The sequence below is a fragment of the Cupressus sempervirens genome, chromosome 11 (genome assembly GCF_028749045.1).
Source record: "Cupressus sempervirens isolate cs-2001-9-10 chromosome 11, ASM2874904v1, whole genome shotgun sequence".
NCBI lineage: Eukaryota > Viridiplantae > Streptophyta > Pinopsida > Cupressales > Cupressaceae > Cupressus > Cupressus sempervirens.
In genome coordinates this window covers 416561294-416574360 of record NC_143128.1, presented here as the reverse complement: position 1 = coordinate 416574360, position 13067 = coordinate 416561294, and positions in this window count along the sequence as shown.

Genomic DNA, 13067 nt, shown 5'->3' with positions numbered 1-13067 from the left:
AAATGAAAATGATGGATATGATGAAAGAGTGGGGAGTAAAAGTGATGATGGGTTAGGATTTGTATCTATTAAAGAAGAAGTTAGAGAAGATAAATCCCTAATTTTTTAGGTTGAAAAGAAAGTTGATTGGATCATAGATAGTGATTTCTCACTTCATATTATTGGTGGCATGAATAAATTTGTTAAGTTCAGTAGTCATGATGGAGGGATTGTCAGAGTTGGTAAAAATGCAGCTTGTCGTATCAAGGGAATGGGATCTATTACTCTTGATGGAAAGACTAGTACTAATGATATTTATCTTGTTGATGGATTAAAGCATAACCTATTAAGTATTGGATAGTTAGTTGATAAAGGATATTAGTTACAATTCACAAAGAACACATGCATTATCAAGGATAAAGATGGTAAGTTGATTAGTACTAGTACAAGATCCAGAGGTAATATTTTTCACTTGAACCCTATAGAGATGACATGTTTGGTTACAAAGGTTGATAAAAATTGGTTATAGCATTAAATATATTGTGATATAAACTTTGATAATATTGTGAAATCTAGTAGTACATTTTTTGTCAGAGATTTACCTAAAATTGTGAAGCCTACTAATGTTTTGTGCAAAGAATGTGTTATAGATAAGTAGAAGAAAGTTTCCTTTCCTAGCAAGAATTTCTCTACCATAACTAAATTGGATATTGTTCATATATATTTGAGTGGTCCTACTAGAAGAAGATAATTCTAATTTGAAAAGTACTTCATGATTTTTGTTGATGATTTTACTAGGACAATGTGGGTAGAGTTCCTAGAAGAAAAGTTTGAGGCATTTGTAAAGTTTAAGTTGTTTAAGAATAGACTTAAGAATGAATCTAGAGTGAAGATTAAATGTTTAGGATTAGATAGAGGAGGATAATTTACCTTGAATTATTTTAACACCTTTTTTGAGGTAAATGGCATAAAAAGATAGCTATCAGCACCTAAGACCCCTAAGCAAAATGGAATTGTTGAAAGAAGAAATAGGTCTGTAATAGAAGCAGTAAAATTCATGATATTTGAGATTGATGTATCAAAGTTAGAGTGTATATTAGAAAAGGTGCAAACAAGGCTCCCTATGAATTATGGTTTGGACATGCACCCTCAATAAATTATTTCAAAAAAATGGAACCATTACATAAAGAGAGATGATGATATTAGTAATTTTGATGCAAGAAGTGATGAAGGTATGTTCCCTGGTTATTCATTGAAAAGAAAAGCTTATAGATGTTTTAATCAAAGAAAATAATATTATTGTTGAGTGCAAAAATTTAAAAGTGGATGAAAACTTTGGAGTCAAACAAAGAATGTTGGATTATAATTCTAATGAAGAGGAAGCTAGTCATAAGCCTATCATAGAAAATGTTGAAACCTTCTTTGAGATTAACAATGATTTGTACAATGATGTTCAAATTATTGAATAGAGAGAAGAACCAAAATCTAAACCTATAGAAGAAGTAATATTTGATTCAATAACACCTATATCTAACAATAATTTGACAAAGAGTCACCCTTCTAATAATATTATCAAAAGCAAAGAAAAAGGAGTTGTGACAAGAAATAGAGTACATGAAAAATTGTGTTTGATTTCTTACATTGAACCAAAGAGTGCAGATGAGGCATGCAAGGATGATCATTGGATTCAAGAAATGAAGGAAAAACTATATCATATTATGATGATTGAGACATGGGAATTGGTTCCTAGACCTAAAGACAAGAATGTTATAGGAACTAAATGGGTTTTCAGAAACAAGGTGAGGTTGTGAGAAATAAAGAAAGATTGGTATGAAAAGGATATTCATAGCAAGAAGGTATATACTATGAAGAGACATTTTACATTTTTGCCAATATTGAAGTAGTAAGAATGTTCTTGGCTTATGTAGCAAGTAAGAAGTTCAAAGCGTATCTGATGGATGTAAAGTCAACATTTCTTAATGCATAACTTGAAGAGGAAGTCTACATTGAGCAGCCCAAAGGATTTCCTTTGACACAATAAAAGGATATGGTATGTAGATTGAAGAAAACATTGTATGGTATAAAGCAAGAACCTAGAACCTATTATACAAGATTGGACAAGTATTTGGAAAAGTCAGGATTTGGTAAAGGTACAGCAAATAGTAATTTGTATTTGAAATAAATTGAGAATGGATTGTTGATCATTGTGATATTTTTGGATGACATAATCTTTGGAGATAATGATGAAGCAAGTGACAAATTTGCTGATGAAATAAAGAATGAATTTGATAAGTGTATGATTAGTGAGATGAAATATTTCTTAGGTCTATTAATTATGCATAATAGTGATGGTATCTTCCTATCACATACTAAGTATTTGAAAGACTTGTTGAAAATATTTGGCTTGGAAAGTTGTAATCCTATTCGAACTCCTATGATAACTAGTCAAGAGTTATCTAGCAAAGATGAGACACCTACAGTTGAGTAGAAGAAATACATTTCCATGATTGAAGGTTTGTAATATTTGACTCATGCTAGACTAGGTATAGAAAATGCAATTGGTATAGTTGCAATCTTTCAAGAAGATCCTAGAGAAGCACATTATGCAGTAGTAAAGAGAATATTCAAATATCTAAAGGGTACACCTAATTTTGGACTATGGTATGATAGATCAAGTCACTTGACTTTGTATGCATATACTGATGCAGATTGGGTAGGTAGGATGAATGACCGAAAGAGTATAACTGGTGGAGCATTTTTCCTTGGAGGAATATTGGTTTCTTGGCTGAGAAAGAAATAAGATTGTATCACACAAAGTACAACAAAAAAAAAATCTGTAGTAGCAGCAAACAATTGTAATCAAATCATGTGGATGAAATAGATATTCAAGGACATTGGGATAGATTTTTAAACTTGTTATCATACATTGTGATAACATGAGTATAGTAAGTATGTCTATGAATCTTGTGTTACATTCTAAGACTAGGGATATATCCATTAAGTATCATATTTTCACTACTACATTTGATACCAAATTACTATTGTCACAATCACCTGCACTCTTGTCCAAAAATTTTACCTAAGGACAACATTGTGAAACATGGAAACAACCTCAGAGCTATGGGATTTGAATTATGAGGTTGAGTCTCTAGAGAAGGTCATCTTTCTCTACTATTAGGATGCACTCAAACTATTCTTGAAGAGAAAAGGGAGAAAGAATGCATGAAAATAACTACCTAATCTATTATAAAGAGGCGGTGCACCAAAATAGGGTGTTTAGACCAACTTCTGCCCATATATGTACAGTACCATTATCATGATAGTCTAAAGATCTATGGATTCAAACTTGTTTTAACCTATTAACCACATATAGATTAGACAACCACATGAGTGACACGAGGAAAAAATGCTCCACTTTTATCATTCATGAGCCAAAAGAGATACAAAAATGGAGATTATAGATGTCCACACCACATCAAAGAGAGATAGACAAAGCTTGCATGGTACATCGATAGCTAAAGGAGATAAGATAGGATGTCATATAATTTAGAGGAAAAGAGGGAATTTATAGCAGCATGCCAAGGAAATACCAGAGAAACAGAGAAGAGCTAACCCTAAGAAAGAGTACAACATTTTCTTTTACAGTGCAAGCATAACTTAGATAACTTCTATCATAAGATAGAACTCAACCACTATAATCAAATCTACAGAGAATAATCACTACAAAACTAGAAACATTCGATCACATTACAAATTCATATATGAGAAGATCACTTCCTCACCAAACAAATCTCTAAGAGGTCAAGAATGGAGCTTATTAACTTTTGACTAAATGGATTGATCAACAGGTGGAGGTGGAGTATCTCTTTGTATTTATTAGGCATAGGGAATGATGAAAGTGGTTGCAAGAGATCAAAAAGATTAGATTCATCATCAAGCAACTACTCTCACTACCATCAAGTTGCCAAATTAACTATGTTATTTGGTCAACTTGAGTTATCCATCAAGCCTTTCCATGTGGACCAAACATCTCTTATTATTTTACCACTCTGGTAGTATTCAATTTTATATCTTATATTTGACCACCCATGATCATAGCCTCACCACCACCTTTCTTTAATAATAGTTCTCACTTGCAAAATTGCAACCCATTGATTATCATTGCTTTGCAATGTGCTCTTAACATTCTTCATTAACTATTGTGACTCTATGAAGATTAGGATCCTGACCACATCTGCATCATTGCCACCTTAACTGAAGGTTCACCTTCTAACACTTGCAACGAAGTGAAACAAGGGGAGTACACTTGATTGCAACTCAAACCTTAGCCTCCTCTTGACTTTTTGTGACCTTGTGCTTACCATAAATTTGAAAGATATAATAGTGTGAAATGTATTTTTAAACACTAAAGGTTTTCCCTTTTCATGTTGTCACAACTTAAACCATAGCATGTCAATATAACCATGCAATCAGGAAAAAACAAAGCAAAGTGCACCTTCACCACCCTTTGGTTAAGCCCACTAACTCTATGATGATGCAAACATAAGCAATTGTGCCTGCATCATTTTGACCTCAGGTTCACTTTTTCAAATAGCAACTATGCGAATTGCATGGTCATGACTTAAAATGTTCTAAGGCATAATATAAAATGAGGAATATAGCCAATGTTAAATTATTTCATAAGAAACCTTAGGTGACCATTAAAATGGACTATTATTTGAATTTGAATTTTTGGTGGGAGGTCAATTTTGGCTAACATTTCTAGAAATTTAGAGGGGATGCAAGCATTCTTGGCATATGACCAGTGACCACCAAAAGATATATTGGGCTATGGAGTCTCTGAAACTATGAAACTCATCAAATTTATCATTTATGCCACATTCTGAGCTACAAAACATGTTATTCTTCCTCTGAAACTTTGCAAAAAAAAATTGGAACCAAAACTTTTTGTTACAAGAAACAATACATGTGCCTACACACTTCTTGGAAAATAAGAAAGAACAAAAAGAAAACTAACTATATACATGAACACTTCATTTTCCTCTAAAATAGGGCTTGAGATATATTCCATTGACTAGAATAGGAAAAATGTCACCATTAGGCCTACTCAACTAGAAAGCATTAGCCTTCTTGCAATTGATGATTACATAGGGACCACTCCATAAGATATCAAATTTTGAGTTTATCCCTTCTTTTGCTCTGTCTACATCCCATTTTAGCACAAGATCACCTTCCCTAAAACTTTTGGCCTTAGCCTTCTTGTCAAAACTCATCTTCATCTATTGCTAATCTATCTCTAAAGTCCACATTACTAGACTTCTTTTTTCCACTATCTCCATCAAATTTGTCATTCTTACAAACATAACATCACTTTTGATTAGCTCCAACTGATGGGCCAGCTCAAGAGTAGGAAAATCCAATGAGATAGGAAGTCTAGATTCCCTTCCATATACCAACATAAAAGGAGAATTTCCTATAGCTCTTTTAGGTATTATTCTATCAGCCCAAAGGGTAGTCTTCAATTTCTAGTGCCAACACCTTTGGCTATCTTCAATAGTCCTCTTGATGATTCTAATCAAATTTGTATTGGATGACTTAGCCAAGCCATTACCTTGAGGGTAGTAATTAGAAGATGCACTCAATTAAATACCATGATCAATTTCACATCCATAAATCTGAGCTTCTATGAATGATCTTGTGTTTTTTGATACTATAGTGGAAGGAGCACCAAATCTGGTAACAATTCCATTAAGGAATTCTACAACTAAAGCCTTTGTAGAATCCTTAAAAGCTACTGCCTCTGTCCACCTTGTAAAATAATTTGTTGCAGCCAAAATCCACCTATGACTAGAACTAGAGGGTTGATTAATGGGACCAATAAAATCTAATCCCCATTAAGCAAAAGATTGATCAACCTAGATAGGGTGGAGTGGAAGAGTTGCAAGTCTCTATTTACTTAAGAAGAAAGCACACTTTTCACACTTCCTTATATGTTTTTGATAGTCATGGAACAAGGATGGCTAGTAATAACCAGATCTCATAATCTTCATTGTAGTGGTTCTTGCTAAAAAGTGGCCACCATTGGGACCATCATGAAGCTCTTTAACCATCCTCTCTACTTGATTAGTGGAAAAGACACATTTGTTGGATTCAAAGATACTCCATGCTCTCTACATCTTATAAACACTTGTTTGAGATTACCAAAATTCTTTGCTACATCTTTTGAATACACTATGATATCATCAAGATAGACCAACACAAACCTTTCAATCCTATTTTTGAAAGCCATCTACATTTCCTTTTGAAATGTGGCACCTACATTTGTTTGTTGAAAAGACATTTTATTATAGACATAGGTGCCCCATTTGGTAGTGAAAGTAGTTTTATATTTGTTAGCTTCTTTGACTAACACTTGATTATAACCTAAGAATCCATCCAAGAAGGAGAATCTCTTTGAACCACTAACTTTGGACAATATTTTCTCCATGGAAGGGGGGTAATGATGATCTTTGAGAGAGGATTGGTTAAGATGCCTAAAGTCTACATATAGTCTAATTTCTCCATTCTTTTTTCTAACATGAACAAGGTTTGCTACCCAAGAGGAGTGCTTAATAGGGAAAATGATATTGGCTTCAATTAATTTGGATAGCTCATTTCTCATTAGTGGCTCAATCTTGGGATTTATTGGTCTCTATTTTTGCCAAAAAGGCTTCACATTATCCACTAGAACTATAATATGTTGAAATAGACTAGGATCAAAACCCTTTAAACCAACATATGTCCAAGCAAATATATCATTAAATTCTTGACATAGATGGACAAAACTTTCTTGCTCAGTTTTAGAACATACCTTCCCTATGTTTAATGTCCTTCCATCAACAATTGTGATTGTCATATGGTCTCCTTCATTTATAGAAAGATTCATGCCTCTATCCCTTACTTGGTCTATAGGATTGAAGACACTTTCTAAGGTAATGATACCCTTACATAGTCTATTGGATCTAAGGTTGATTATTTGATCACCATATTGGTCATGCAATCTTGACTAATATCTATTTGATAACTCTGCTTCATTTAGCAAAAAACTCACAATCTGTGCATCAAATTCAAAGACCTACCAATTGATATTATTATCAAGGATAGTAGGTCTAACTACCACTGTAATCTTCTACTTATTCTCATCTTTGAGGCTTCTTAGGACATCATAAGATGCACCCACTACCAGGAGTATGTTAGCATGTCTATTTTCTCTTCTAGGAATGGTTTGGATATTAGATGCATTGAAACCTTCAAGAAAATCCCATAATCTATGTTTGTAAGACTTGAGCAATCCATTCTTAGTAACAGTTTTATTCCTCACCTGATTGACCACCAGCTCACTATCTCCATATACACTTAATGCTTGAATTCCTCTTTTTTGAGCAAGTAGGAGACCCTAAATTAAGGATTCATACTTGACCACATTTTTAGTACAACTAAACTAGAGCCTAAAGAAGAAGAAGTATCTTTCTAGTGTAGGAGAAACCAACATCACACCATCCCTTGATCCATTTTTATTTCTTGATCCATCAAAATACATACTTCATATCCCACTTGCATCTTCTTTGGTTTTCATTAAGTTGGGGACAAGAGCATCCTTTTCTAATATACAATAGGTGCCAAGGCCTGTCTCCAAGGTTTCTAATATAGGATCAAATTGATATTTATTAGCCCACTTATCCAAGAGGAAATTAGGTGTATCATCTAAAGCAGTGGTAGCCTCATTTTTTGTATTATTTTCATCTATTTCTAGGATGGTACATTCATATTTATGAGATTAGGAGTGTAGGGCTCAATATGATGGAGGGCTAATGGTTCTACTCTGATTGAATCTTTGGTTCCATATCTAGTTCTAAAATACATATATAACTGGTTTGAAGATATGTAACCACCTATTTAAGTAGTGAATTCTCTTGAAATACAAATGGCAAAGTGGGGCTTAACCTTAACAATTGATATATCTTGAATTACAGTATAACCCGAGCATGCATGTAAGGTCATTTCAACATTTCTAAGGATTCCAACAATCTTTATAGTACTACCATGTAACTGCAATTCATCCTTGATAATGGGTTCATATTTTACCTCTAAAATATCAGCAACATATTTGGGCTTTACTGAACTACTAGCCCTTGAATCAATCATGCAATTATGGATTAGCTTATCTCCTATAATCAAAGAAACATAAAATGGAGGAGGTCTAACCTTTTTTTCTCATTACTACTTCCTTTGATAGTTGTACCAAACTCACAGTATTCTCCATGCTAGGCAACTAATCTCTAATTTCAATGCTTTCCAACTCCTACTGCAGTAACCTTCTTTGTGATGGTAATGTAGTTACAACATCCACATAGAAATGTTCACACTCATCCTCTTCATCTGATCTACCACACTAAAAGAAGCATTAGTGTTCTAGTAGAAACCTTAGAAGTAGAAGTTTGAGGTGGAATAGTGTGCAAGTTATTCACATTATCTCTTATTAAACCCTACCCTTGCTGTCAAGGGACATTAGTGGGTTGATTCACATTGTTTTTTGGGAAGCTACTTGTACATGCAACACTACACTTGATGTGGAAGTCTGATTAGGAGGTTGAGGAGAAATCTCTTTTACAACTCTTCTCTTGCCCCTAGTATTGTAAGCATAGGAATCTTGGTTTACATTACCATGCTTTTCCACCAAGTGGTTCATGAAAGAGCAACCATCCTACTGAAAGGTATCAATAGTTTGATTACCATTTTGTTGCTAAGCAACTACTCACTCTGGTATAGTCAAAGCCAAGTAATATTTTTCCTTCTAACACATGTAATATCCATAGGAGTAGTTTCAAGAAGGGAAAAAATATTGATCTTGGGTAGGGTTGTTCTAAAGTACTAAGGCCCTATTTAGGTTGGTGTTTGAAGACTAGGGGTGGTCAATAGGTCTATTCTAATTATGAGGGTGGTTTATAGGTCTATTTTATTTGTAGGGGACATGACTCTGGTTTGGAGGTCAATTATGAATGGGACCTTGACTCTAGAGTTAGAGAGGAATATTATTTTGAGCTTGTTGCCTCTTCATAGTCACTAGCTCATTTCCCATCTTTTGCACTACTGCACCAAAATAGAGTGTTCAAACCAATTTCTGCCCATGCATGCACACTTGAACTATTATGACATCAAAGATATATAGATTCAAACTTGTTTAAATCCAAAAAACATGTGCAAATCAAAAAACCAAAATGGATAATACAAGGAAGAAGAGAGTTCACTTATATATTATTCATAGGTCAAAAGAGATACAATCATACAAATTGTAGATAGCCACAAAACATTGAAGAAAGGAAAATAGATCTTGCACAGTCATCAATGGCTAAAGGAGATAAGGTAGGATGTAATAAGGTCCAGAGGCAAAGGGATTTATAGTGAACTTGTAGAGCAATATCAGAGAAACAGAGAAGAGTCTACCCTAAGAAAGAATTACAACCTTTCTTTTATAGTTCAAGCATAACTGAGATATTTTTAACTAAAGTTACTCCACAACCACTATCTTTAAATTCTTAAAGAAAAATCAAGATGATTCAAACAAAAGATTTGATTCGGTACACTTGCAGAGACATGAAAATCATGGAAACCCTAACTAGAGCAAACCCTAAAGTGATGGAAATGGTGCTAATTAATGCATAGTTTTCCTTTTACATTTACTAGGCATGGGGATGCTGAAAGAAATCTACAAACAATCAAAAATCTACTCCACCATTAAAGAGTTGTTTTGTCTTCACTACCAGCATGCCAAGACAGATGCATCAGTAGGTCAATAATATTCCACATGCATACTATACCTTTCCTACAATTCTATTGGTCAAAGACCCTTTTCTATTCCAACTTGAACAAGTGAAACATCTTTATCATGGTCAACCAAGGTTCTATGATCTTGCGATCCTCAACCTATCTTAACATCGGGCTCCCTTTAAAGTTTCTTTATGATCTTATGGTCACCATGATGCTATGAAAAACCTTCACCTTTGTGCCTTTAGAAGACTTCCTCAGCTATACCTATGATCTTAAGAAATTCTAAGAGGAAGACCTCTCATAATATATTACCCTATTAACCCTAGCTTCATGATCTTATGATCATTGGAAAACTCCTTTGTATTATAGTGTCATGAGCCCATAAAAATAGCTCTATGACTATATGATAAACCATGTATTGTAGCATCAGAACATGCCTTTCTGGCCCTTTATCACCTTATAATTGCCCCTTTCCTCTACTATCATAGAGTTGGCAATAGGATCTTCAACCTTCATGATCTTATGACAAACCATGTATCGTAACATTATGACCTACATGAATGGTCTCTAAGATCTCTTGACACATTACTCATTGTGGCATGGTAGCTTAGAATAGCATGTGCACCCTCTTTCACTTATGCCCCTAAGCCCACCTAGACACACATCATCTCCTCACTTTGTCTCTATAGCTAAGGGTCTTGCATTTCCTTTTGGTGACAAGGAAATCATCGTAGATCTACCAAAGAACTACAAAAAAACATGTCATTGAATCTCCTCTACACCCCTTAAAACTTTTGGCCAATGGGAAAGTGTTTGTATGTCATCTTGTTCTGACATTACTTTTGTCATGTTATGGCCCACCATCTAAAAATAACCCCATATTTCTATGTGGCAAGTGTTTTCTATGTCGCATGAATTAAAATACTCATAGTTTTCTACAATGACATAGTGAGGACCATTGATCCTGGGAAGATCAATGGCTAGGAATATGTATGATGCACTCCATCAAAACTAAGGAAGAGGATCCACCCTACTACTTATCTATTTGTCTCATTGTCACCTTCTATAAAACCTTTGTAACTCCACAAGGCGATAAGGCGATGATCATAGATCTAGGAAGATCTGATGGTGGGGAAAGTTGCAGGCCTATAAAAATATTAAAACATGAATTAACCTTGGGATTTAGGATATAATTCACATAACCAAAGTATTCTCGTGTACCCTAATATTTGAAATTTCAAATTTATGAATGTTAGGGTATGATTAGGCCTTGAATTCAATTTTTGGCAGGAAGGCATTTTGTATTTCAATTTTGGTGACTCAAGGGGGATGCAAATCTACTATGCATAAGACTAGAGACTTGCACATCCATTAGGTTATAGAGGCAAAACATGAAAATTTACCCTGCCAAAAACCATAATACTAAAAATTATTACCCTATGTAATATCAAAACTCAAGAAAACTACCTCTCTTGCAACTGAAACTAGGAACCAAAATCCTCTGCAACCTTTGCAAAAAACACATGTGCTCATGCACTTCTTGGAAAACAAGAAAGAATAGGAAGAAAATAACTAACTATATACAATATTTTACATATATGCAAAGTTAAACAAACCCATTGACTAGTTTTTTGAAGTAACTCCTCTTCCTCACAAGCTAATTTTTTCTTCCATGCATAAGACCAACTAAAAATAATAGAAAGTGTGACAAACACACTGCTGCATGAAATATCTCTCTCCCAATGCTAAAAATAATGAAGCTTTTCAACACTAGGGGTGTCTTATGGAGAAAAACATACTTTCCCCTCCTTGTGATCTTATTCCTCATACTCTAGAGTGAGCATGACTGAGGCAACTTGCTGAATTATTTCAGAGCTAGATGCCTTATGGGGCATCCTCTTGATGGTGCAGGGAAAAAGGAATCATCTTTGACTACTTGATTATGCTTTGCAATGGTAGTCTCCAACTGGATTGGGAGTGACTTCTCTTCTTGTGAAGAAAAACCCTCCACATCCTATTCATGTTACTTATGAGCCACCTCCTTGGGAGTTATTGGTATAGTGTGACACTCCCCTTGTTGTTGCTAAAACTTATGATCATTTGATGAAAGAGAAGACTATTTCATGTCCAAGGATGAACAAAACATCTCCAACTCATCCCAAAAGGTCTCCTCATCATAATCCTCTTTCTCTATTTCAGTAATATGCATAGGATAAGGGACAACCTTATGCATATCAGCATGTTCCTCCTCGTAGAGCTATCCTTGAGGTTCTCTTTTCCATCCTCTACATCATGTAGGACTATCTATTGTAACAAATGATCCTCTTCCTTCTCTAGCAGTAGATCCTCATTCTCTCCTAAAGGCTCAAAAGCCATGATTTGTTCCTCAAAGAGAGGAACAACCTTGTTTTCTTCTTCTTCTTCTTAAACAAGGGAGGGAAGCTCTTCAAATAAGAGGATTGAATCCTCTTCCTTCTTCTCAAAAGCTACCTCCTTTGCCTCCTTAGTAGGCTACAACTCCTCCCCTTGTGGTTCTTCTTGCTTCATTTCATTCTCCCAAAAATCCATGTGTGGGCCATTAGGAGTCCATACAATAGGTCTATCCTAAAATAGGGAAGTAATGATAGGTCTGGGGGGTTCATGACTAATACAACTTTCTCTTACAGGGGGTGGAGGGGGCTTCTTAAAGCTTGGAATGACATATTTTGGAGAAAGGGGGGATCTACTTCCTTGGCATGTAGAGACATCTAAATTATAGATTAAGGTTCATGGCAGCTTAAAATAGGGGGTTGGGGAGGGCTACTTTGTCTGAAGCTAGAAAACTTCCTCCTTGGAGGCTCCTACACTTTAACCTTTTGTGCTTGGGCAAGCCTAAGCTTTACCTCATCCAACTCCCTTAGTTGTTCTTCTCTTTTGTTATTGATCCTTATCTGCCTCTACTCCTCATCCCACTAAAAATGGGAGAGAGCCTCCCTAGCCTTTCTAAAAATTGTTTCAATTTCACTTACCATCACATAGGTATAAGAGTCATGAAACTATGTCACCCTACCTCTATGCATTTCATCAACCCAATACCTCATGAGAAGGATGAAGTAAGCAAGGTTCCCACTATATGAAGGCTCATAAGGGTTGTGGACCTTCTCAAAATTTATTCCCAAGTTGGAATAGGTAGAGGAAAGACTATTTATGTGGCTATAGAGCTCCCCCATCATGGCCTCAAAAATGTTGTAATGTCTAGTGGGTAGCTTAGTGGGCTGGTCATTTGGTATTGCAAGGGGGAC